The 25175-nt window shown below is 50.0% G+C and overlaps 1 long non-coding RNA gene across 1 annotated transcript; it reads right to left on the bottom strand.

Annotated features, from left to right (window-relative positions):
* Positions 1–1444: 1444 nt before the first annotated feature.
* Positions 1445–14541, bottom strand: LOC123382069. Its single transcript, XR_006589838.1, has 2 exons — positions 14318–14541; positions 1445–2194 (listed from the first exon to the last, which is right to left on the bottom strand). It is a non-coding gene; the product is annotated as an uncharacterized LOC123382069 (long non-coding RNA).
* Positions 14542–25175: the final 10634 nt, after the last annotated feature.

Consider the following 25175-nt stretch of genomic DNA (forward strand, 5'->3'; position numbering starts at 1 on the left):
GGATCTTGAGTTCCAGCCCTGTCTTGGGCTCTGTGCTAACAGCTCAGAGCCCGGAGCCTGCTTCGGATTCTGTCTCCCTCTCTCTCTGCTCTTCCCCCACTCATGCTCTGTCTCTCTCTCCTTCAAAGGTAAATAAACATTTAAGAAAATTTTTAAATCTTCCTTTAATGTCATTTGAAATTTCAAAACTAAAACACAAAACTATAACTTTAAAATGTGCTTCTGCAAAGTAACCCCTCTTGTGAAGATTTTTCTGAAACACAAGGGGCTTCCTCCCTAACTCTGCCCACTAAGAGTCACTACTCCATTCCTTAATTTAAAACAGGACCCTCAGTTCTGTGTCTGTGAAGCCCCCAACCCTGTTACCTTAGCCCAGCCCACCGCCCCTGCAGGAATAGTTAACTGCCCGGATTGAAACTGTGTAACCGTTATTCAAACTGTGAATCAAAATCTCCTGCAGGGCTTGTGAACAGGCAGAGGGAGGGACCCCACATTCAGGGCTTCTGGTTCAGTGGCTGGAGAATTTGCATTTTCTAACAAGTTCTGGGTGAGGCTAATGCTGTGGGGTCTGGGAGCCTGAACTTTAAAAATGTTGGTGTAGGAGTGCCTGGGTGGCTCAGTAGGTAAAGCACCCTGATCTGATCGTCATGATTCGGCTTATGTCATGATCTCTCCGTTCCTGAGTTCGAGCCTCGGGTTCGAGCCCCACATCCAGCTCTGTGCTAACAGCTCAGACCCTGGAACTTGTTCAGGTTCTGTCTCCCTCTCTCTCTGCCCCTCCCCCGTGAGCATAAGCTCTCTGTCAAAAACAAAATAAACATTGCAAGAAATAATAAAATAAAAAATAAAAAGATTGGTGCAAAGGAAGGTCAGCGGGCCCAGGGAACTATCTCAAGGGACCGTCCATCGTGTGTCCTGGGTGGCTCAGAATCTCTGTCTGTTCAGCAGCTGGAGCAGCCAGGCTTGAGTGAATGACTCACTTCTAACTCAATTCACAAGAGGTTTCCCAGTAAGTGCCTATTTATGCATTTACATCAAGCTGTAATCGCCACTAGGGCCTGGTTGACACATTCCCCCCACCCCCCACCCCCAGGGCCATTTTATGTGGGAAGCTGTATCCTGAGAAGGGTACCTGCCAGCCTGGCAGCGGTGTGAGGGTTGGAGACTGGACAAAGCCCTGTTCCCCGGCTTCTCTCCCGCCAGGCTCCGTGTGGCCGGTCAGCCCCTCTTGTGTGGACACGGTCTGCCTTCTGACCTGCAAGCCACAGCGTTCCTCTCCTGCGTTACACCCCTGCCTCCCAGAGATGCAGAAAGCAAGGCTTTACAAATAATCCCTTCGTTCATCCCTTTAACATTCAGAATTCCTCAAGTGTTGAGTCTGTGGCAAGCCCTATTCTGGGCTCTGGGAAACAGGAGTGGGCAAAACAACAACAACAACAAAAAATCCTTACCCTCCGGGAGTTTATATTCCGGTGAGCGAAGACAGACCATAAATAATTCAGCAGAATGCCCAGCATGGCTGGTGGTAACAGGTGCAAGGGCACAGGAAAAAGCAGGCCAAGGGACAGGGAGCGTGGCGTGTACAACCTTCCCCGGAGCTGTTTCAGGGAGTGGGGTTCTCCGTCTTGTCTCTGAACCCTGAGCAAGCCTTCTCTTATCTCAGAGTCTTTCTCCTCATTTGCAAGATGGAGGGCACGCGTGGTGAGCAGGAACCGGGAACATTCTGCAAAGTGATGGTCGCAGAGTCCTTACTCTCGATGTATTTATTCGTATTTATTGGTGAAATGCTGCATCGCAGGCCCTGTTTCAAGCACCTTCGGGAACTCAACTAATGTTACTTAGTTTCCTTCCTCACCCTCCCGAGTGAGTCTCTCCTGGTTCGGTGAATTCATCCATTACGTGGTGATTCTTGGGCGGAACTTCATCTCCAGACTCTTGAGACTTTTTCTGTGGCATCCTCAGGACAAGAGGGTTCGCTCCTTCCTTCCGCCCTCCCCTCTGCCTCGGGCACCTGCATTGCTGGCGCGTGAAGCCTTCGAAGCTTGCACAGCGCTGCGAGCATCCCGGCACCACAGCAGCCGCGCAGGAACGTTCGTGCCTAGACCCAGAAAACACGAGAAGGGCACCCGCCGTGTGCTAGCCTCTGGGATAGGCCAAGGGAAGGAAACCATGTCCTTATTCACGTGGAACAAACCTGAGCATGGAGACAGGAAGTTAAATATACACCCAGAGTAAATTCCACGAAGGATAAGTGTTGTGAAGGGAGAGAAGTTTATAGCTGATAGCAAGTCCCCAGGGTATGGGGTGCTTCTTCAGCTGAAGTGGTCAGAGAAGTACTCTATGACTGATCTTGAATTAAGATCTAAAGAAAGAGAAGGAACAAGCCATGTGGAGCTCCGGGGAGAAGGCATTCTAGGCAGCGGGAACATCACGTGCAAATGCCCTGCGGCAGGAACAACTCAGCTTGCTCCAGGAATAGCATGAAGGCCAGTGTGGCCACAGCACAGGGAGAGAAGAGCAGGGGTTGCAGAGAACGGAGGATTTCTGGAAAGGGGCCCGATGAAGTAGGACTTGGGCAGGAAGTTTGGATTTTTCTCTAAGCCTTTGTTACTCCTTAATGTAGTCCAAGATTCCCGCGTCGCCCGGGAGCTCCTTAGAAATGCAAGGTCTCCGGCCCTGCCCCGGATCAGCTGAATCACAGCCTGGATTTTTAGCAAGATCCCCATGTGACTTGAACGTATGTTGAAGTTTTAGAAGCACAGCTCTCTAAGTACATTGAAAGAAAGCCACATTCCTGACAATTTTAAGTGTCCTAAAGATCTTTCTGGCCACCACATGAAGAGTGGAGGTTAGAAAGGTGGGGCAAAAGCAGGGCCACTGGTTTTGAGACTGCTTGCAGGGCCCAAGTGAGATCACAGGAGTAGGAGCAAGCACTTGGGGGTGAGGAGGAGACAGAGGAAATAGAGTGGATGCCCGACAGCCAATGGGTTGACTGTGGAAGGAAGAAAGACATGATTTGGGCCATCTTGGCCTCTGCTCCTCCAAAGAGACTGCAGGGCACGGTCAGAAGCACCCTACCCTGTGGTCAGGTGCAGCCACGCCTCCCCTCCCCACCTCCACCCCCAGCATCACCACAGGACTGACAGGTCACATGTTTAGGGGCAGTACAGGAGAAGCTTTGGTTTCCTGGATTTCCTCTTCAGTTAAATTATCCAGGAAATGCATGGAGTCGCCCTGGGGAGACGAACCCTATTATCTGTTACCTGTGCTCATTCATTCATTCATTCATTCATCCATTCATCAACTATGCACTGAGCCCCCGATATGTGCTTGGCATTGTGCTAGACTCTGGGAACAGAGCAGTAAACGATACATCACTTTATAGTTTATGAAAAGACTTTTGAAGTAGGAATTCCTGAAACAAGGCCTACAAAACCCTTCATTCCCAGGCCCTGCTGACCTGTCCGGGTTCATGTACCACTCGAGGCTTTTTTTCAGTCAATGTCCCAATTTTAAGAATCTGATGAAAATAAAAAGCGTGTCTCCGGGAAAGAATGGGGCTGTGGACAAGCTTAGGAACCCTGCCTAGCTGTTGATCCTGACCACTTTTACTCAATACTCGTGGGTCACGCTGTGCAGTATCATGTCACGGTGACCTTGCTCAAGCTGTCACTTCTGCCTCCAGTCCTTCCTGTCCATCTCCCCTACACACATTTCCACTCATCCTGTGTGTAGGTGGAGCTGACGTGCCCCTCACCCCCTCCCACAATACAATCAATCTTTTTTAATTTTTTGACGGTGGGGGAGCAGAGAGGGAAAGTGAGAGGATCCCAAGCAGGCTCCACACCGTCAGTGCAGAGCCCGACGTGGGGCTGGAACTGACGACCCTCGAGATCACGACCTGAGCTGAAACCAAGACTTGGATGATTAACCAACTGAGCCATCCAGGCGCCCTCCCCCTGCCCCAGAATCAATCTTTCTAACTCCCTCATGCCCACAGACCTTTGCACACACCACGTATTTTTGGTTCTTCCCTTGCCTGTTTCCCTGACTAGGTAATGAGCCTTCTTGGACTCAAATAGATCCTATATGACCTTGGGAAAGTGTTTCACCTCCCTGAGTTTATATTCCCTCATCAATAAAAACGAGCATAATAACCTCTCCCTCCAGGGTGGCTGAGAGGTAAAGGAAATAGATAGGCCTACGGGTGCCTGTCTGGCTCAGTCAGTTAAGCGTCCAACTCTTGATTTCGGCTCCGCTCATGATCTCAGTCATGAGATCGAGCCCCGTGGAGTTGGGCATGGAGCCTGCTTAAGATCCTCTCTGTTTCTTACTCCTTCTGCCCCTCCCCCACTCACACATCCCCATGCCTGAGCTCTCTCTTTCTCTCTCTGTCCCTCAAAATAAATAAATAGGGGCGCCTGGGTGGTTCAGTCAGTTGAGCGTCTGACATCGGCTCAGGTCGTGATCTCGTGGTCTGTGAGTTCGAGCCCCTGATCGCTGCTGTCAGGCTGTCAGTGCAGAGCCAGCTTTGGATCCTCTGTCTCCCTCTCTCTGCCCCTCTCCTGCTTGCGCTCTCCCACATAAATAAACATAAAATAAATAAATTAGATACATAAGTTAAATTAAGTGGATAGTCCTGGTGCACAATATGTCATGTAGTAAACAAATGACAGATTGCATTTTGTTGGCAAAGAAACCAGGGCCTCTCTCTGGAATATTGACCCCTGTGTGGCCTCAGGTGCCCCCTCTAGAAGAAATCCCCACCACCTGAGAAGTGTCCTCAGAACCCGCTCTGGGTCAGGTCACAAGAAGGAGCCAAGTTGAAAAAGGTCCTTCTCAGCCCTGAAACAGAAGTCACTCAAGTTGCCGAGTGCCTTTTCCGGCAACCCGGAAAAGAGAAACCCATCCACGGGAAGGCAGGAGGTGATGTGGGTATCATCTTCATTCCCATTTACCTCTTCCAAACCTTGAACTCTCCTCCACTTTCTTTTAATTTTTTTTTTAGGCTTATTTATTTTGAGAGAGAGAGAGAGAGCAAGTAGGGGAGGGGCAGGGAGAGAGAGAATCCCAAGCAGGCTCTGCACTGTCAGCACAGAGCCCAATGCAGGGCTCGAACCCGTGAACTGTGAGATCGTGACCAGAGTCCAAACCAAGAGTCGGACGCTTAACCAACTGAGCCACTCAGGTGGCCCACTGCTCCCCTCCACTTTCAAATCCTTGCCCTTCCGAGGTCCCCAGGGCATGCTCCCCGTCCTCTGGGGTCTGGGACCAATCCCCTGCACACTTCAACTCTTCCACTGTGGGCTCCAGCTTCCGCCCCGTCCCCTGTGCCTCATCACAACCTCCTATCGGCTTTCAGTACCACCTTTCCCACTATCCCCTGCTCGTGGCCTTCCTTCCCTCCTTACCCTACATAGATTCCACACTCCATCTTGACTATCGCTCCCCAGCAGGCCCCCTCCATGAGCTCGTACTCTCTTTCCCCCATAGGAACCTGGCGAAGTCCCAGCCCTTGTAAAACCAACCCTCCACCTTCCCCAGGCCTGTGCCAGAGCGGCTGAGCGATATTGGAGAAAAACACAGCTCTGCTGACGGGTTGCCCTTTAAATTCAAGACCGCAAACCTCAAATTGGCACTTCTCACGCCTGGCAAGCCTACCAACCTTTCCTAGAAAGTTCCTTTTCCTATTCTCAGAGATGGCTATTTCATGCTTTCTTCTGTCTCTACAAATTACCTTGCACTCCTCAGCCAATGTTCTTGGCTCATCCTTCATTGAGAAACTGGAAGCCGTCAGACCAAGTCTACCAGCCCTCCTGCCCTGTGTCTGTGCTTCCTGCCCTTCCTTCCGTAACCATAGAGGAGGTGCCTTGGGATCCACCCCCTCCAGCCGGCTTGAGGCCTCCACTCCAGCGACCACCCTGCTTCTTTCTGCATCATCATTTTCTCCTTTAACCTGGCTGGTTATTCCCATTTGTGCACAAACGTGTATCTCTTTTGGGAAGGAAGGATACAGGGAAGGAAGAAGGAAAGAAGGAAGGAAGGAAGGAAGGAAGGAAGGAAGGAAGGAAGGGGAGAGAAAGGAAGAAAGAAAAGAAGAGAAGGAAGGAAGGAAGAGAGGAAGGAGAGAGAAAGAAAGAAAGAAAGAAAGAAAGAAAGAAAGAAAGAAAGAAAGAAAAGGAATTGAAGAAGGAAGGGAAGGAGAGAAAGAGAAAGAAAAGAAAGAAAGAAAAGAAGGAAGGAAGGGAGGAAGAGAAAGAAAGAAAAAGAAAGAAAGAAAGAAAGAAAGAAAGAAAGAAAGAAAGAAAGAAAGAAAGAAAGAAAGGGTGCCTGGGTGGTTCAGTTGGTTGGGGATCTGACTTCAGCTCAGGTCATGATCTCACAGTCCGTGAGTTCGAGCCCCGCATTGGGCTCTGTGCTGACAGCTCAGAGCCTGGAGCTTGCTTCAGATTCTGTGTCTCCCCTCTCTCTGCCCCTTCCCTGCTCATGCTCTGTCTCTCTCTGTCTCAAAAATAAATAAAAACATTTAAAAAAATTTAAGAAAGAAAAAAAGAAAGAGAAGAAGGAAGGAAGGGAGGGAGGAAGGAGAGAAAGAAAGAAAGAAGAAAAGGAGAAAGAAAGAAAGAAAGAAAGAAAGAAAGAAAGAAAGAAAGAGAAAAAAGAAGGGAGGAAGGAAGGAAGAGAAGAAAGAGAAAGAAAGAAAGAAAGAAAGAGAAAGAAAGAAAAAGAAAAAAGAAGGGAGGAAGGAAGAGAAGAAGGAGAAAGAAAGAAAGAAAGAAAGAAAGAAAGAAAGAAAGAAAGAAAGAGAAAGAAAGAAAAAATGGGGGCAGGAAAAGCACATCTCTGTACCGCACCTGGCAAGAAGCAAACTTCACTCAGATGGTTCAACTGACAGCAAAGAAGGGGCCACTTACAAAGTTAAGGGGCAAACAAGGATGTTGGGGCGCCCAGAGACAAGCAGTGCTAAGTAGGGGTGAGGACTCCCGTGCAGAAAGAGTGAGAGGGAGAAAGAGTGCACCCTGAGGCATGCGAGAGGGGACAGCCCGGAAGGACTTGCCAGCGTAGAACGCGCGGCTCCTGCTAGGGACAAGGTGCCCAGGGGGTGAGGCAGAGGGGACGAACACCCGCCTCTCTTCCTCCCAGCCTTCACCTCTGCTGCCTTTGCCTCCTCTGGGCTGAACCTGCCTGGGAGCATTCTGGCGGAGAGTCCAAGATGCAGGACAGAAGGGTCACCCTCTCAGAGCCCAGAGCGGAACACGCACGGGCAAAGAACAGACTTTAGATGGCAGGCCAGCCAGCACACCTTGCTTTTACTCCCAAATGCCCTTCCAGCTTCTGCCCTGTGTCTCTGCTTTCCAAACTCCTTGGAAGAGTTGTCTACACTCACCTTCTTTACTGCACCTGCTTTCTCCAAACTACTGGCCTAGCTTTGTCTCCATGACAAGGCCTGACAAAGTTCCTACTGGAATTCCTCATTTCCAGCTCTCCAGTGGCCCCCATGTTCCCAAATCTGAGAGACAACCCCTCAAGCAGTCACCATATCCTCCTTCTTTTTTAAACAATTAAAAAAGTTTTTTTCACGTTTATTTGTTTTTGAGAGACGGAAAGAGACAGAGCATGAGCAGGGAAGGGGCAGAGAGAGAGGGAGACACAGAATCTGAAGCAGGCTCCAGGCTCTGAGCTGTCAGCACAGAGTCCGACGCGGGGCTTGAACTCACGAACTGCGAGATCATGACCTGGGCCAAAGTCGGATGCTCAACTGACTGAGTCACCCAGGCGCCCCCCCCCCTTTTTTTTTTTTAACGTTTATTTATTTTTGAGAGACAGAGAAAGACAGAGCATGAGTGGGGAAGGGGCAGTAAACAATTTTAAATATTTTTATTTATTTTTGAGGGAGGGAGCGGCAGAGAGAGGGCACAGAGGATCTGAAGCAGGCTCCGCCCTGACAGCGGAGAGCTGGATGCAGGGCTCAAACCTACAAACCGTGAGATCGTGACCTGAGCTGAAGTCAGACGCTTAACCGACTGAGCCACCCAGGCGCCCCCACATCCTCCTTGAAACAGTTCTCTTGGCTTCCTTGCCCCTAAGACCTTTACGTTTCCTCCTACCTCTCCGAATGCTATTTTTTGGTCTTCCTTTTGCCGGCCTCTCATCCTCTACATCGGCTTGCTCCAGATCTCTGTCCAGGACCTAGGAGGACTGTCACCTTCGTGCCTGCTCTCCAGCTGTCCAGACGCATGGCGTCTCTTACCCTTCAGCTCTCAGCTCAAATGCCACCTGCCCACAGAGGCTTCCCCTGGCCACACTCTCCAGAGCCGCCCCCTCCCACCCCTTGCCACTGTGTCCCGCTGCCCTGTTTGTGTCCTTCCTTGGCCTTATCGCTATTTGTCAACCTGGCTGGTTTATGGATTTGTTTCCTTCTTTATCCAGCAGTGTGCCCGTCCCTAAATCCTTAGCACTTACAACAGTACATGGTACATAGTAGGTGCTAAGTAAATCGCTGTTGCACGAATCACCGGGAACTTTGCAAACGTCACAAAACAAGGAAAGGTCGATAATTTAAGAATACTGTTTTGCTTTTGCAAGACTGAATTTCCTGATAGGCGCTTAAATACCCTATTGGATCCTTTGAAAGAAACTCCCCTTCCTGGGGCGCCTGGGTGGCTCAGTCGGTTAAGCGGCCGACTTCAGCTCAGGTCACGATCTCGCGGTCCATGAGTTCAAGCCCCGCATCGGGCTCTGGGCTGATGGCTCAGAGCCTGGAGCCTGCTTCCGATTCTGTGTCTCCCTCTCTCTCTGCCCCTCCCCCGTTCATGCTCTGTCTCTCTCTGTCTCAAAAATAAATAAAACGTTTAAAAAAAATTAAAAAAAAAAAAAGGAAACTCCCCTTCCTATTAAATGTATATTTACGTATATTACACGTTTATGTGAAAATAGCCTGAGCAGAGAATCTGGCAATGCAGATTGGGAAGTAGAGGAGGCCCCATATTATTGACCTCTAGTTCCAGAAAGGGAAGACTCAGAATGAGATCATCTCTTTGCCCCGAGTCTGGCTGTCGCCTGCGTGAGGCAGCATGAGGAACGGTCAAGGGCCAGGTCAAGGGCCAGCACTGTGGGATGAGGCTAACCTGAGTTTAAATTCCATTTCTATCCCTCATTCATAATGTGACCTTAGCCAAGTCACTTTATCTCTCTGAGTTCCTAACTTCTCCTGTGTAAATGGCCCGGGTAGGGCTGTCACAGGGATTAAGTGATCAGAGCATGTAAAGCCTTCAGCCTCTGAGTCTGGCATATGGGAGCACTCTGTATTAGTTCCAATCATTCCCACAGCTTCTCTGATACGATTTTCCAATTCCAGAATCCTCTCACCCATCGCCCCCTGCAAAAGGGAGCAATGAACATGAAATGAGGAGGCGAGGGCTGGCAGCGGTTTCTGGCGGGTTGTTTGAAAGGTGGTGGGAAATATGGGACGCCTGGGTGGCTCAGTCGGTTGAGCATCAGACTCCGGCTCAGGTCATGAGCTCGCAGTTTGTGAGTTCAAGCCCTGCATCAGGCTGTCTGCTGTCAGCTCAGAGTGTGCTTTGGGTCCCCTGTCCCCCTGTCTCTCTGCTCCTCCCCTACTCATGCTCTCTCTCTCTCTCTCTCTCAAAAAAAAAAAAAAAAAAAAAAGGTGGCAGGAAATGACTAGAAATTAAAGATAATGTAATACCCTTTCTGGGGTCAAAGCATTGAAAGATCATGGTGCCCATGCCCACTAATATGAGGCAAAATAAAAATAAGACCCCAAAACATAAAATCTGCACGTATGCTAAAATGAAAACGGCTTTTTTTCTCCTAGATATTGTTTTCTTTTCTTTTTAATTTAAGTGAGAGAGAATGTGAGCAGGAGACAGGGATAGAGGGGAAAAGAGAGAGAGAGAGAGAGAGAGAACCTTAAGCAGGCTCCACACTCCGCGAGGAGCTCGATCCCACGACCCTGGGATCATGACCCGAGCCGAAATCAAGCGTCTGATGCTCAACTGACTGAGCCACCCAGGCGCCCCTCCTTAGATGTTTTAATTGCGCAATTCTAGATAAATTCCATGAAGCTGAGCTCTTCATTGTCCAATGCCCTTGCTGCGTCGCCTGCCTCCAGGTAATCCAGCACAAAGCTGATGCCAGGTTCAAAGATTCCTAGGACCCGAGTGCCACGAGGTATCACCCACACCCGTAATAGAATTAAGGGTAATGATAATGCACTGCCTTTTCTATTGCCCCATTGTTTTTGAAGAGCCTCAGGGTCCTTTCACCTAATATTAGCTTGCTTGAAGTCCACATCTTCCAGATGGGGTTGGTAGCTTCTTGGGTTTAAACCCAGAGAAATTAAGTGACTGTCAAGGGGTCGCCCCCACAGTCACAGAATAACCAAAATGTATGTAGCCTCGGCTCTTGGACCTACCAAATCACAAGCCAAACGATCTTCAAATGACTCTTCGCCTAGCGACCACCCACTCACCTTTTACTCATACAGTCCTGCTCACAACTCAGGACTCAGGACTCCGGTGTGACCTCTTACCAGAAGGCCCCCCCTCCCCTCCAGGCTGGCCCTGCTCACTTCCTCCAAGCTGCCGAAGTCCTGTGCCGGGCATCATAGGGCATCCCGGCCTCAAAACACTGTTTCCGCATCTGTTTCCGCATCTGCCTCCTGCCCTGGGCCGTGAGCAACCTGAGGGAAGCCATCTTTGCTCGTGACGCGGCGCTCCAAAAGGTTTGGGGTTCCTCACTGAACCAAATGAGCCAATTTAATTAGTATAAAGATATGTGTCGAGCTGGATTTCATAGCCTGGGAGGACTTGTTTCATCAGAAATTGAGGCGGCGCTAACCTAGTCCCAGGCAGAAGACGGACTTGGAAAGGGTTCCTTTGCCACCTGTACCCACCCACCCTGGTAACTGTGGTCCCTGAAATACCACAGTTTGAGAAGAATCCATTGTCTTTGACTGATATTCCCCTAGATGGGTGGCTGGGTGGATAAGGGCCTAGAGGGAAGGGGGCTGCTGAGAGGTATAGTTCCCACAGTTATTTACATACTTTCAACTACTCTCCCATTCTATGGAGGCTAGCCCACACCTGTTCCCTATGGCCTTAGCATCCTGAGGAGACTTTAAGGCTCAACAGTATAAAATGAGGTCACATTTCTATCGAATAGCACAATTACAAGGACTTGAAACACTCACCCTCCTCAGTTTTTTTTTTTTTTTTTTTTTTTTAATGTTTACTTGTTGGGAGAAAGAGGGAGAGAGAGAATCCCAAACAGGCTCCACGCGGTCAGCACAGAGCCCAACATAGGGCTCAGTCTCACAAACGGTGAGATCCTGACCTGAGCGGAAATCAAGAGTCAGACGCTTAACTGACTGAACCACCCTGGTGCCCCTGCACTTACTCTCCCTACAGTTATTCTCGCAGTCTTCAGCCAGGCCCTGTCCCTAAGGGTGTCTAGGCCTCCCCTTTGGGAGCTAAGCCTGTCAACAAAGCCACTGGGTCTGTGATGTATCTCCATTAGCCCCGGGAGCCAGGAGCCCAGACGACCTAGTGGAGACAGGCTCCAGACCTCCCCCCATCAATGCTCTCACCTCCTAGCTCAGACCAGTGGGTCAGGTTTAGCAATTCTTTACAAGGTTCAGAGATAAGGTGCAGATTTTTAGCTAACCTTTACGGAGCACTTACACACACACACACACACACACACACACACACACCAATATGACATGAGAAAAGAAAAAATTTGACCCATTTGGCTTCTTTAAAATTCAAAAGTTTTGAGCCCCCCCCCCCCCCCAAAGACAGCGTTAAGAAAAGACAAGCCCTAAACTGGGAGAAAATATTTGCATTTACTTTTACTCCCTTGCCCAAATCTGCTAGAACTACAGTAAAGGGATGTTTTTTTCCCCCTCCAGTAAAGGAGACAACAGCTATAAAATCTTGAAAGCTGGGAAGCTGATAGAGCAGTGGTAAGGGATTTAGGGAAGCTGAGAAGCAACCAGACAGGAAAAAAAAATGAGGCAATAATGAACTCCAGAGAAAACAAAATGGCTCAGGAAAGAAAACGTAATTGTAATTTGCTACCATTCCGTTCAGCTATGATCAGCATGTCACCACAGTCATTAACAGTGTAAGTACTGACGGTTAATCTAAGGAAAATTAGAATATAATGGGACTGGGAGGATGGAAAGAGCTGTCTTCGTGGTGGACAATGAGGGAAAGATACACGGCCAAGTCCTCATTTTGCACAGTGTAAAGTCAATAAATGATCCTAAAACTGAAAAATCATGCAGCAGCCACACAAGCTTGTTATTTTAAGCTGTAGAGGAAAAGAAATCCAAAAAATCAATTACAAAGGTAAAATATTTGCGACGGGGGACCCGGGCAATAGTTAGGAAACCTCAGTTTTTCATATTGACTCTTGTTTATTATTTGGGCAAACACGTTTATAGTCTGGGCAAACACGACTTTCAAATTAAAAACTCTGCAGGGGTACCTGGGTGGCTCAGTCAGTTAAACGTTCAACTCTTGATCTGGGCTCGGGTCATGATCTCATGGTTCATGCGTTTGAGCTCCGAGTTGGGCTCTGCACCGATAGCTTGGAACCTGCTTGGGATTCTCTCTCTCTCTCTCTCTCTCTCTCTCTCTCTCTCTCTCTTTCTGCCCCTCCTCAATCTGCTCTCTTTCTCTCTCAAAATAAATAAACTTAAAAAAAACAAAAGATGCTAAATCAGAAATGTCTCTGCTTCCATTTTTTGAGGCTAAAGTGTCCCTGAAGGACTTGTATCAGAACAAACGAATAGGCCCCTCAGAGATGACTTTAAGTCCCCTTTTGCAAAACAGGGACCCCGGCTGGCCCTGCAGTTAGTTGACTTCTTTAGCAAGATTTCTGAGTTCTTAGGTGAGATGTGGCCACAGTTGTGGCCTGATATGCTATGTGTCCCTGAGATTAGAACAAGAGGACACAGGTTATGTCTCCAAGGCTGTGTGCCTTTGCTCCATTCATTCATTCATTCATTCGGTCAACAGATTTATATTAAGTATTTAGCACGTTTCACTCTCAGCACAGGGCTGGGCCCCCTGTGTGGAAAGGGACAGATGTGGTCCCTGCCCTCCTGGAGATAACGTTCTCGTGGGAGAAGACAGACAATAAATAAGGCAACAATAGAGCACCAGACACACTCAGAGAGAAGTGCTTTGGAGAAAAGAATACACAACGATTCGGGAGATTTACGTGGGCGTGAATTCAGACAGGACTGCCCAACAGGTGGTGTTTGATCTGAGCAGTGCATGACAAGGGGCCACCACGTGGAAAGTATGGGGGTGGGGGTGGGGTGGGGGGCAGCACACGCACAGCCCCTGAGCAGGAACCAGCTGGGCACGCGGGGACTTCTTGGAGTCCAGAAGCGAGGGCATTGCGGGAGACTGGATTTTCGAGTGCAGTGGGCAGTGTGGGAGGAGGGCTGTGAGCAGGGGTGGGGAGCCCTCCCACAGCTTGGTCCCCACAGAGGCCAGCGCTCTTGAAACAGGAAAACAGAGTCCTAAGAGCAAGAATAGAAGGTGGGGGCAGTTGGAAGGTGACTGAGAGAGAGGAGATGGTCACTTTGAGGCACCGGCTATTCTAACAGACACCGGCCGGGCCGTCTACAAAAACAGAGCTCTGACCTACTGCCTGCAGCGACCAGCCCGAGAAGGGAAACCACAACCCCTGCAGCAATCAGCCCCAAATGGCCGGGACTTGATCAGCAACTGCCAGCTTCCCTCATTCTCACCCCTGCTTCCGATTTAGGACCAAACACTGAAAGCCAGATAGCCACCCCTCACCCGTCACACGGGATGCCCCACGTCTATCAGCCCCCGGCCAGCTTCCCCTGCCAACAGCTTCCCTTCTGAGCTCCCCCTTCCCACTCGAAGCCGTCCCCCCGCCCCCGCCCCACCCTCCACCCCCACCCCCCCGCCCCACCCCCACCCCACCCCCGCCCCGCCCCCACCCCCACCCCGCCCCACCCCCCCGCCCCACCCCCACCGCCCCGCCCCCCCCCCCCACCCCCGCCACTGAGGTTCTGCCGAACACGTGGGCTGGCTCCCTGTGGAAAGCTCTGAATGTGTTTGTTCTTCACTCATTTCTGAACTTCAGACAAGGGGCAGCAAGGGTCACTGGAGACCAGGAACAATCCGAGGTGGATTTTGGAGACGAAACAGGCCCACGTGGCTGAGGAACCCGAAGGGGTGGAGGGCTCCGGGGAAGGAAAGAGGGAAGTCGAGGAGACTCCCTGGGCGGCTGGGGCACCATTTACCGAGGTGAAGGCTGGAGGAGGAGCTGGAGAGTGAGGTTGGCTACAAGTCGGAAGTTGGGGTTTCGATGTGTTGAGTCCGAGATGCCCATCAGACGTTGGTGCCCGGAATTCTGCATCTGCGCCCGTGGCCCGAGGGGACCCAGCAAGAGGGAAGATGTGAGAAGGAGCCCCAGGAAGATGGTTTTTATAGCCAGGAGCGTGGATGAGATCACAGAGGGAGACAGGAAGAGACCGGAAGCAGGGCTGAGCCCCGGAGACTCCCATGGTCAGAGGTGGGTGGAGGACGGGGGTCCGTGGAGACCGGGAGGAGCTACCAGCGTGAACCGCAGAGTGAACCCCCGCACTGCTCGGCACGGTGCTGGCGCCCTGGGCCACCTGCCGCCGCCTTCCCCCGGGGCCTCATCTCATCCCGCCGGCCTCCTTTGGACCAATGTATTTCCCCAGGTGCGCCTTCTTGCTTCAGACCTTTGCATGTGCTAGTTCGTCTCTAGGATCTCAAAAATAAGGTAGATTCATTATCAATAACTCAAACACAGTGGCCACGTACGACGTAGAAAGTAAAAGCTGCCCATCGATCCCGCGTTAATGAACTTTTGGGCTAAATCCTTCAGGATGTGTTTTCTGTTCAATCACTAGCGTCCTCTCTCTTGTACACACATACGGGCAATATCCCCACCACCCCCGAAAATGGGAAATGCTTGTTTAAAACGTGCTTTTTTCGGGGCCCATGGGTGGCTCAGTGGGTTAAGTGTCTTGACTCTTGATTTCAGCTGGGGTCACGACCTCACGGTTTGTGAGTTCAAGCCCTGCATCGGGCTCCTGTGCTAACAGTTGGGAGCCTGCTTGGGATTCTCTCTCTCTCTCTCTCTCTCTCTCTCTCTCTCCCTCCCTCTCTCCCTCTCTCTGCCCCTTCTCTCTCTCCCAAAATAAAGAAATTAAATAAATACACAAAACTTGTTTTTTCCTCTTAATACATCATGACTCTTCCCACATCAGCACTTAGAGAGATGGCTCATTCCTCAAAACAGGTGTTTAGATTTCATTGTATGGATTGATCACAATTTAACCATTTCCCACTGATGAAGCCTTGCCCCCTTTCTTTTTCGAAATTACAAGGTGACAACGCTCTACTTTGTGCATGCTGTGCAAACTCGTGCCCTTGGACAAATTCCTAGAAGTGAGGCTGTGAGGTCAAAAGAGGTGAACACTGTTAATTTAATAGATGTTACCAAACTGCTGTCCAAAGAGCTCATGACAATTCTTGCCAATAAATGTGAATGAAATTCCTGTTTATTCACATTCTTGCCAAGACTGGGTATTGCCAATCATTTTAACTTGGTCAAGTCTGATAGATTATATTGTAATGTTGTTTAATTTGCATTTCCTAGAATATAAATAAGGTTTCTCATAGTTTATCATATTCTTTTGCCCATTTCTCTGTGGGTTTTTTGTCCTTTTGATTTGTAAGCCTTCTTGGCATAGTCCAAGAATCAGCCTCCTGTCTTATATAGATGTTACAAATATTCTGTATTGATTTGTTTTTCTTTGTTTATCTTTATTTTTGCTTAATAGAGGTTTAAGAATTTTATGTGGGGGTGCCTGAGTGGCTCAGTCAGTTGGGCATCTGACTCATGGTTTCAGGTCATGATCCCAGGGTCACGGATCGAGCCTGGAGTCAGGCTCCTCGCTGAGCGTTGAGCCTGCTTGGGATTCTCTCTCTTTCTTCCTCTGCCCCTCCCCCTCCTCTAAAAAAAAAATAAAAGGAAGAACTTTATGTGATGACGTGTAGTAACTTCTTTTTTCATATATTGTGTGTTATGCTTTTAGCGGCCCCCAACAGTCCAAAATTATTTTCTAAAACCTCTTTTTTTCTAGAGCTTTCTTGGTTTTATTTACTTGCATGTAAACATCTTTGAAACATCTGGAATTATTTTGGTGTTGAGAAGCAGGGACCTGGTTTCTCTCAGTAAATATTTATTGAATGAATGTATGAGCAGGAGGGACATCCTTCAGCCCTAAGTAAAGTTGATGGCCTCCTAAGGGTTTAGATCAGATGGTTAATAAAGTTACTTATTCAACAAATGTTTCTAAACCATGCGCCCGTGTGGTGGCATGTGTGCAACTCTCGCAGTCCATGGAGGAAACAGACATCCGCCTGATAGCACAGGTGGATGTAAAACTTACAAAGGAGACATGCGCTCTCGGAGAGCATGTGATCAAGAAGGCTGCCCTAGCCTGGGAGGTCAAGGAAGGTGTCTCCGGTTAGGGAAGCTTCTTGGGACACTCTCGGGACCGGCACCCAAGGGCGGGTGAAAACAGGGGGACCGGGCAGAGGGAGAAAACTACGTTGCAGCCTCAGCAAAGGTCTCAGCTGCTCCCAGGGAGCTCTGGGGTGGAGATGCCTCTTCAGAGGCGCTCTGAATGAAGACAAAGTATCTGAGTCTTCATTCCCCATTCCTCCTTTCCTCCAATGCGCTAGGCAGTGAACGAAGGCTGCCCCCAGGCAGCTCCCGGAGAGACCCCTCCGTGAGTGTTGGCCTCCAGCCCTCCCGGCGGCTGGCAGAATGAGGCCCTGGGTCCTGAAAAGAACTTATGGGTGACACACCACACCACCCACTCCAGAAGTCCTCCCTAAGAAGTGGGGGTGACGCTTGGGTACTGACGGATGAATAGGAGTTCGCCAGGCACAGAGAATGGGGGCTTCCTCCAGGGGACGCATGCTTTCTCCAGCACGGTGCCCTGCCACCAAAGCGGGGAGACCGATTAGACGGCTAGTGGGTGAACAGGTTCGTCAAATACATTCAAATCTAGACATGCACATACAAAAAATTAGGAAGACAGAAAACGCGAGACTAACAGCGCCAGCCAGCCCTCTGAGACAACTCCTATTAACGTTTTAATGTATATCTTCTCTGTCTTGCTCCTCTGCATAGTTCATTAAAATGCTAGGATTTTACTGTAGATGTGATTTGATTTTCTGCTTTGTTTCCTACAAAGTTTTTCCTATGCCTTTACTCTTTCTAATCACAAAAGCAGTAGCTGCCAATGACACACAACTCAGAAAGCACAACTTTTAAAAAGAAAATCAAGAATTTCCAAGGTCTCTCCTCCCCAGCTTCACCCATCCGTTGATATCATCCAGATTCTTTGTTAAGCTGTATTTGTAGCTTGCTTCTTAAAGAATGAGCCTTTAAACCATCACTTATCTGTCTCCTTTGAGATCCCTAGGCCAAGAGTCAGGAGCCCAGGACTCAGTTCCCGGTCAGTCATTAACAGTTGTTAAGTCTCTCCTCTCCCCTCCCCTTCTCCCCTGCTGAATTGTGCCTAAGGGTTAAATCTTTCCAGTCTAGACTTAACTATAATCAGCAAGGGTGGTGGCCAGCAGGCCCCAGGACTGAAGGTTGCGGGTGGGGGTGGGGTGGGAGAGAAGGCCATGAAAAGAGGCCTGGCCACCCTGGAAAGGTTTTGCAGAGCATCCTCCAACCTGGGGAAGGGGCAAGGCCCCAGAGCTGTTTATGTTCCCTGGAGGTTCCCATTACCTCCTTGCAATTCCCCCAGTGTCCCAGGCTGTCTTTGGCCCAACCCAGTCCTCTGCCTGGGTCTCTTCCCTTCTGATCCAGCTTGGTTAACTCTTACTGATCCTCCAGAATTCAGCTCCAGGACACCTCTTCCTGGGAGCCTTCCCGGTTTGCCCAGGAGGAATTGGACTCCCCTCTTGCCTCTCAGAACCTTGCACACTTCACAGCACTTATCACAGGACACTTTGGGCACTTGTTTGGTGACCTCCCACCTAGGCTTCCCCCTAAATGGTGGGCTCTGTGAGGGCAGGGACCCAGCCTCACTCATCGTGTCAGTTCACAAGGCCTCTGAGAGGGAAGTCCCTGGGTGTCCCCAAATTATTCCTCATTGGCAGGGCAACTTCTTCTAGAATGGCAGGCTCCCTCACTTTGTCCTCAGAAAGGCACCCCAACCCCTTCTGGGTCCTTCCTTCCCTCGCTTCACCTGCTTCTGTTTCCCATTTCCTGGAGCAGGGCTTCAGAGAAGCAGAGGAAGGATTAGTTTTCTCTGAGTTGGGGGATGGCCTATATCTGTAGGGTGAAAGTCAAGGCCTCTTTCAAAGGATGGAGAAGCTGCATTAGACTCTGGGCTAGGCAGCCACCTCTCCCCCTGCTGTATCTTGGAAGGACTTCGAAAAATGAGTTTAGTTGGCAATGAAGGTGAGCCAGCCACAGTAACACCCAGACAGACAGATGGCCGGAGGGGTGCTGTCCTCTCTCTTGTAAAAGCTTTGCAATCCAAGACCAGCCTACAAGTGTAGTAGGGAGTGAGCTCCCCCTGCCCCCCCTCCCCCCGGGAAGGGTAACAGTCACACAGAGGTTGGGTGGACCCCTGTTAGGAATGCCTTTACGGGATCTGCAGAAAGAACTGGACCAGATATCCTTTGACAGTCCTCTAACTCACAGAGTTGATGATTCAGGTAGGAGGAGAGTCTGAAACAGAGGGAGGTTTAAAGAACACCAATCCTAGGGCGCCCGGGTGGCTCAGTTGGATGCGCCTCTGACCGTTGATTTTGGCTCAGATCGTGATCTCACGGTAATGGAATTGAACCCTCTCAGCTGGGAGCCTGCTTGGGATTCTCTCTCTCTCTCTCTCTCTCTCTCTCTCTCTCTGTCTCCTCTCTCTTTCTCTGCCCCTGCCCCACTTGTGCGTGCTCACTCTCTCTCTCACTCTCTGTCTCAAAATGAATAAACACACCAATCCCTTGGGTTCTAGGGGGTAAAAATTAGGAGAAAACAGAGCAGAGATAAGAGAGACCTGACTGGGGCCCCAGTAAAGCCATGCAGAGTTGGGAGCAGAGGGGTCCCCTTCCACAACCTCTTGGTGAGGCCCAAGGATCCGGGGGCAGGGCAGGGGGAGGGCACAGACACCAGCAGGCCACAGCTGGCGGGGGCGGGGACGGAGGCAGGGGCTCCCAAGGCAGAGTCCAGGGAAAACAGACAAGGGCAGAGTGCACGCTGCATCCTAACGCTCTCTTGCTCAATGACTGCAAACAACGGACAGTCAATCAAGCTGGAAATTACAAACAAAACCTTGAAGTGCCGCTTCCTGGAAAGAGCTCCCACTTCCCACCAGAGTGCGGTCCTTGAACGATTGTAGCTCCGTCGCTCTTGAATTAAGACCACAAACCTTAGTGTAGCTTTCAGGCCCTCCGTGATCTGGCCCGTGGCCACTCCCCGTTCTAAAGTTGCTCGGCTGAGGGCCCGGCTTCCTCCAGACCCCAAAGGTTTTTAAATGACTATGTCACTTAACATCTAAGTCCCCTGCTAGACTGTAAGCTCTGTGGAGGCAGGGGATGTGTCTGTCTTGTTCAGCACCATCCCCCCGGCATCTAACCCAGAGCCTGGCGTGGAAGAAAGGAAGGAAAGAAGGAACGGAGGGAAGGGGGGAGGGAGGGAGGGAGGGAGGGAGGGAAGAAGAAAAGTCCCTGAGAAACACAGCATTCTCAGCAATTGAAAAATGATGGAACACGAAACACGATTAATTAAATCAGGCACATAAATAGAGGGCCATATGTCAAGGTTCTATTTGTTCTATGACAGCGTAAAACCTGCACATTTTTCATCAGGATGGAAATAACAAACACAAAACCACACGCGCCATCTCCTAGTGAGACCTTCTGCTTTTTCCGTTGGAGTCAGTCCCTCCCTGAATTCAGTCCAGGCAGGAGGAGCGGGCGGTCCCCACCTACAGCCCGACTTGGTCTGGATCCAGGAGCTGGGACCCAGACGCCAAGCTGAAGGCCTGCAACCAAAGGCAAGATCAGGTATAGATTAATTATCTCCTCCATGCCAAGTACGGGACTTGGCGGTTGACTTGTTTAGTCCTCAAAGTCTGTGAGGTAGGAACTGTTACCCTCCCTTTACAGGTGAGAAAACTGAGCTTCCAATGGGTTGAGGAATCTGATTAATGTCACACAGTTCTGGGGGTGCCTGGCTGTCTCAGTCGGTGGAGGATGTGACTCTTGATCTTGGGGGTTGTGAGTTCAAGCCCCACACTGGGCCAGGGGCCTACTTAAAAAATAAAAAATAGGGGCGCCTGGGTGGCGCAGTCGGTTAAGCGTCCGACTTCAACCAGGTCACGATCTCGCGGTCTGTGAGTTCAAGCCCCGCGTCAGGCTCTGGGCTGATGGCTTGGAGCCTGGAGCCTGCTTCTGATTCTCTGTCTCCCTCTCTCTGACCCTCCCCCATTCGTGCTCTGTCTCTCTCTGTCCCAAAAATAAATAAACGTTGAAAAAAAAATTATAATAAATAAATAAATAAATAAATAAAAAATATTGTAAAAAAATATATATATCACACAGTTCTGTCCCTGGATCCACCTGACCCCAACAGCCACTCTCTTTTCTCCCTGTAGCTTCTCTGACCGAGAGGCAGAGGCACCGGCAGCGGCTGTGGGCACAGTAACTAAGGCTTCAGAAGTCTAAGCTTCCATGGGCAACATTTGCTGGTTCGGTCTGCATTGTAGCCTCCCCCTTTCTGGAACGCAGCCCTCTTTCCAGCAGGAAATTCCTTCTGTGTGCCGCTGGTGAGCTGGCCCTGCCCTTTCTTCGCCCAGCTTCCAAAGGTAGACATTCCCCAGTTGGAATACTCATTCCCACCTTCAGAACTACCGGTTCTGGAACACACACGTGATCCGACAGGGCCGGTCAGAGGTCCTTCCTGAGTCTGGGGGCTGCATCTACCGGGGAAGAGCGTCTTTTTCACGGAGGTGCCAAGTAAGTAGGAAAACAGAATTGGGGCTGCCCTGGGACGTCTGTCTTGCCACATGAAGAGGGTCTGCTGAGGACTCCAACCAACAGAGGGAGGGAAGCAGAAAAGAGGCGTGAGACAGAGAATGCCCTGAAGACCTCGTTGGAGCTCTGGATCCAGCCACGCCTGGGCTGCCCTTGGAATTCCCAGATACATTTCTTTTTCTCTTGAGCAGGTGCAAACTGGAGAAGAGTAGACACGCCAGGATGGAGAAGGTAAGAGGGTGGACCAGGAACCCAGCGAGGCCCGGAACCATCCAAACAGGACGGAAGAGTCTTCCAACCGAATGTGGCTCCACCCTGGCCACCCATGGGACAAGCCTGCCATGTGACTCTGTACCCACGCTGTCCTTCTCTGATCTCGGGCATGCCATCTGCAGAGGGATGTACCAGTGAGCAGAACCACACCAGAGACTGCTTGTTCCCGGGAAAACACAGAGAAATGGGAAATTTTCCAGTGAAATCAATACAAAGAGATCTTTCCTGGTCTGGAGAGGGAGGAGGGACCGAGCTTTTACCGCGTACCACGTGGGCGTCAGGCCTTACCTGCTTCACTGCAAGCTAGCGGGGCGCCTGGGTGGTTCAGTCGGTTGAGCGTCGGACTCTTGATTTCGGCTCGGGTCATGATCTCACGGCTCGTGAGATTGTGCCCCGCATTGGGCTCTGTGCTGACAGCACAGAGAATGCTTGGGATTGTCTCCCTTCCTCTCTCTCTGCCCCTCCCCGGCTCTCGTGCTCTTTCTCAAAATAAATAAACATAAAAAAAAAAAAAATGCAGGGGCGCCTGGGTGGCGCAGTCGGTTAAGCGTCCGACTTCAGCCAGGTCACGATCTCGCGGTGCGTGAGTTCGAGCCCCGCGTCGGGCTCTGGGCTGATGGCTCAGAGCCTGGAGCCTGTTTCCGATTCTGTGTCTCCCTCTCTCTCTGCCCCTCCCCCGTTCATGCTCTGTCTCTCTCTGTCCCAAAAATAAATAAACGTTGAAAAAAAAAAAATTGCAAGCTACTAAACTGAAGGTAGGGATTCTATGCTTAAGACTCAATGCACATCACTCACTCAAATAGGAAATATTTACGAATGAATGAAACATATTTCCCAGTTAATTCTCAGAGTGGACCAGGACGGCCATAAAAGACTGCCTTGAATGTACAGAGAATGGTGTTATCTTTAGGAACCAGATCCCCCACCCTGCTTGGTATATAGACCTGGACTGGACTGCTTTGAAAATTGTTTGTTTGTTTTAAATGTTTATTTATTTTTTAGAGAGAGAGCACGCGCATGAGTGGGGGAGGGGCAGAGAGGCGGAAAGAAAGAATCCCAAGCAGGCTCCACACTGTCAGTGCAGAGCCTGATGCAGGGCTTGAACTCACAAACTGTGGGATCATGACCTGAGCCCAAGTTGGATGCTTAACCGACTGAGCCACCCAGGCGCCCCGAAAATTGTTTGTTTTGGGGGAGAAGAATCTACAGCGTATATGCGTGTGTGAGTGTGTAAGCGTGTGGGCGTGGCATGCATGTGGTGCAAACAATGTGTGTTTGTGTGTGTTTACTGTCTAGGAGAGTCCCCAGGGATCAGGCCCATATCTGCAGGTAGGAGGCTGAGGCCTATCTTCATTTCCTGTTGGTGACAAAACCTTCAGGACTGGGTGGGGAGCGCTGAGTACCCCCTAGCCTATCGTACTGAGCCTTTCTCATACCATTCCAGAAAAAAGGAGCCTTCAGGCTTTGGTCACATATGGTTACAGACACCTGGATTCCCCTACCTTATCATGGGAGGAGTAGAGCTTTGTTTCTTTTCTTCTTCTTCTTCTTCTTCTTTTTTTAATGTTTATTCATTTTTGAGAGACAGAGCATTAGCAGAGGAGGGGCAGAGAGAAAGGGAGACACAGAATCTGAATCAGGCTCCAGGCTCTGAGCTGTCAGCACAGAGCCTGACACGGGGCTCGAACCCACGAACCGCGAGATCATGACCTGAGCCAAAGTCAGACGCTTAACCAACTGAGTCACCCAGGTGCCCCCGAGTTTTGTTTCTTCAAGCAGCCAGGCAGCCCCTCCACTTGCCATCCTAGACAAGGGCACATCTATGGGTAGATAATGTAGATCCGGAGCAGAGAGAGGTTAGAGGTTCTACGTCTCTATCTGGGGAGGAGGGAAAAGGGCAGATGCCCAAGAGGATGACAGAGGCTAACAGCAGGGCTGGGGCTGGGACTCTGGCGAGGCTCCCCCTGGAGGGGTCATTGTCAGCGTCAGGGTTTAAGTATGTTTCTCCAACCTGCAGTTCCCTCCCACTCTTGACAAGCCTCAGTAATGCTGAGTTGACCAGCCTAGTGGTTGCTGTGGGACAGTAAAGGCAACCAGTGTCCATGGTTGGAACAGACCCCCAGGGGAGCTGATGGCCTTCCCCACACTGCCTCCTTCTTGAGGCCTGTGGGACAGCACAGCACCATTTCCAGGGACGCTAGCAGCCAAGTGAGAGAAGTCCGCGTGAAGGAGAAAGTGACCCTAGGGGGCCAGGTGTCGGTGCAGTCACAGCCTCCGGCATTGATGGATGGGAACCAGGCAGAGATCACGCCCCTTTCTCCTTAATACTGCAGGCAAACAAGCCTTGAAAGCTGGAGCCTAGATCCCATAACATAAAACCACAGATGAGTCGATCATAAGCTATTTAGCATATTGATCAGGACTCCTTCGGTTGCGGGGGACCTGATTCCCATTACCCTTAGACAAAAAAGAAACATATCGGCTCATGTCACCAAGAAATTCAAGGGATTTAGGCATGGCTAGATCTGATGGTGTCACGGGACCCTATATGTCTCCCCTCTCACGTCACCTTGCCTCTGCTTGACTCCATGCCCCAACAGGATCTTACTCAGTAGTAGAAAAATGGCTCCCAGTGGCTCCAGGTTTACAGGGTCTGAAAAGCTGCCATTCCAGAGAGAGACTCTGTTTCTGAGTCCACGATAAAACTTTCAAAAGGTATAAACTCATGGTGTTCAATATGGAGAGGATGTGTGTGTGTCCCCCAACCACAGTGAACACACCGAGGGCACAGAGCTTGGTTTATAAATGCACTCTGCACAAAATGGACTTAGAATTCCATAGAGAAATGGCTGGTCCCAAGGCTGAGCCTGGGAAAGTACATGAGGAACCGAAAATATCTTCTTAAACCAGAAGGCGAGGAGGCACTTAAAGAATGATGGGGGCGGGGCCCCTGGGTGGCTCAGTCGGGTAAGCTTCCGACTTCAGCTCAGGTCATGATCTCACGGTCTGTGAGTTCAAGCCCCGCGTCAGGCTCTGTGCTGACTGCTCAGAGCCTGGAGCCTGTTTCAGATTCTGTGTCTCCCTCTCTCTCTGACCCTCCCCCATTCATGCTCTGTCTCCCTCTGTCTCAAAAATAAATAAACGTTAAAAAAATTAAAAAAAAAAAAAAAAGAATGATGGGGGCTTGTCGAAAGACCACAGACACAGGCTAGAAGGAGCTCTCACAAGCCAAAAATGGGGAAATTTTGAGCATCAGAATAAATGATGAGAATAAGAGATTATAACCCATTGGAGAAAATAAGAAGCAATGAGTCCATGCCGACATAAACAGATAAGTAAACAACTTGATTTAAGGCTTAGTGATTTCGTGCTTAATGAGAGGTGGGATATTTACATTGTCACAAAAATACTTGTTAGTTACAAAGAAAGAAAGTGTAACTTCCCAGTGGACAATCCTGGCCGACACCACCTTAATCGAGTGACAATGAACATCACCAGTCACAGGACAAATCAAAATTGTACCACCTGGGAGGATGCCACAAAAGGAAAACAGCTGGGGGCGCCTGGCTGGCTCAGCCAGTAGAGGATGCGACTCTTGATCTCAGGGTTGTGAGTTCGAGCCCCACCCTAGGTGTAGAGATTACTTAAAAATAAATTAAAATATTAAAAAAAAAAAAAAAAAGACTACAGCTGCTCTTCTGGAATTTTCCCACCAAAGATGCCTAATCTAATCCAAACATAAAGAAACATCAGGCAAGCCCTAATTGAGGAACATTCTACAAAACAAGCGGC

The sequence above is a fragment of the Felis catus genome, chromosome E1, assembly GCF_018350175.1.
Source record: "Felis catus isolate Fca126 chromosome E1, F.catus_Fca126_mat1.0, whole genome shotgun sequence".
Lineage (NCBI taxonomy): Eukaryota > Metazoa > Chordata > Mammalia > Carnivora > Felidae > Felis > Felis catus.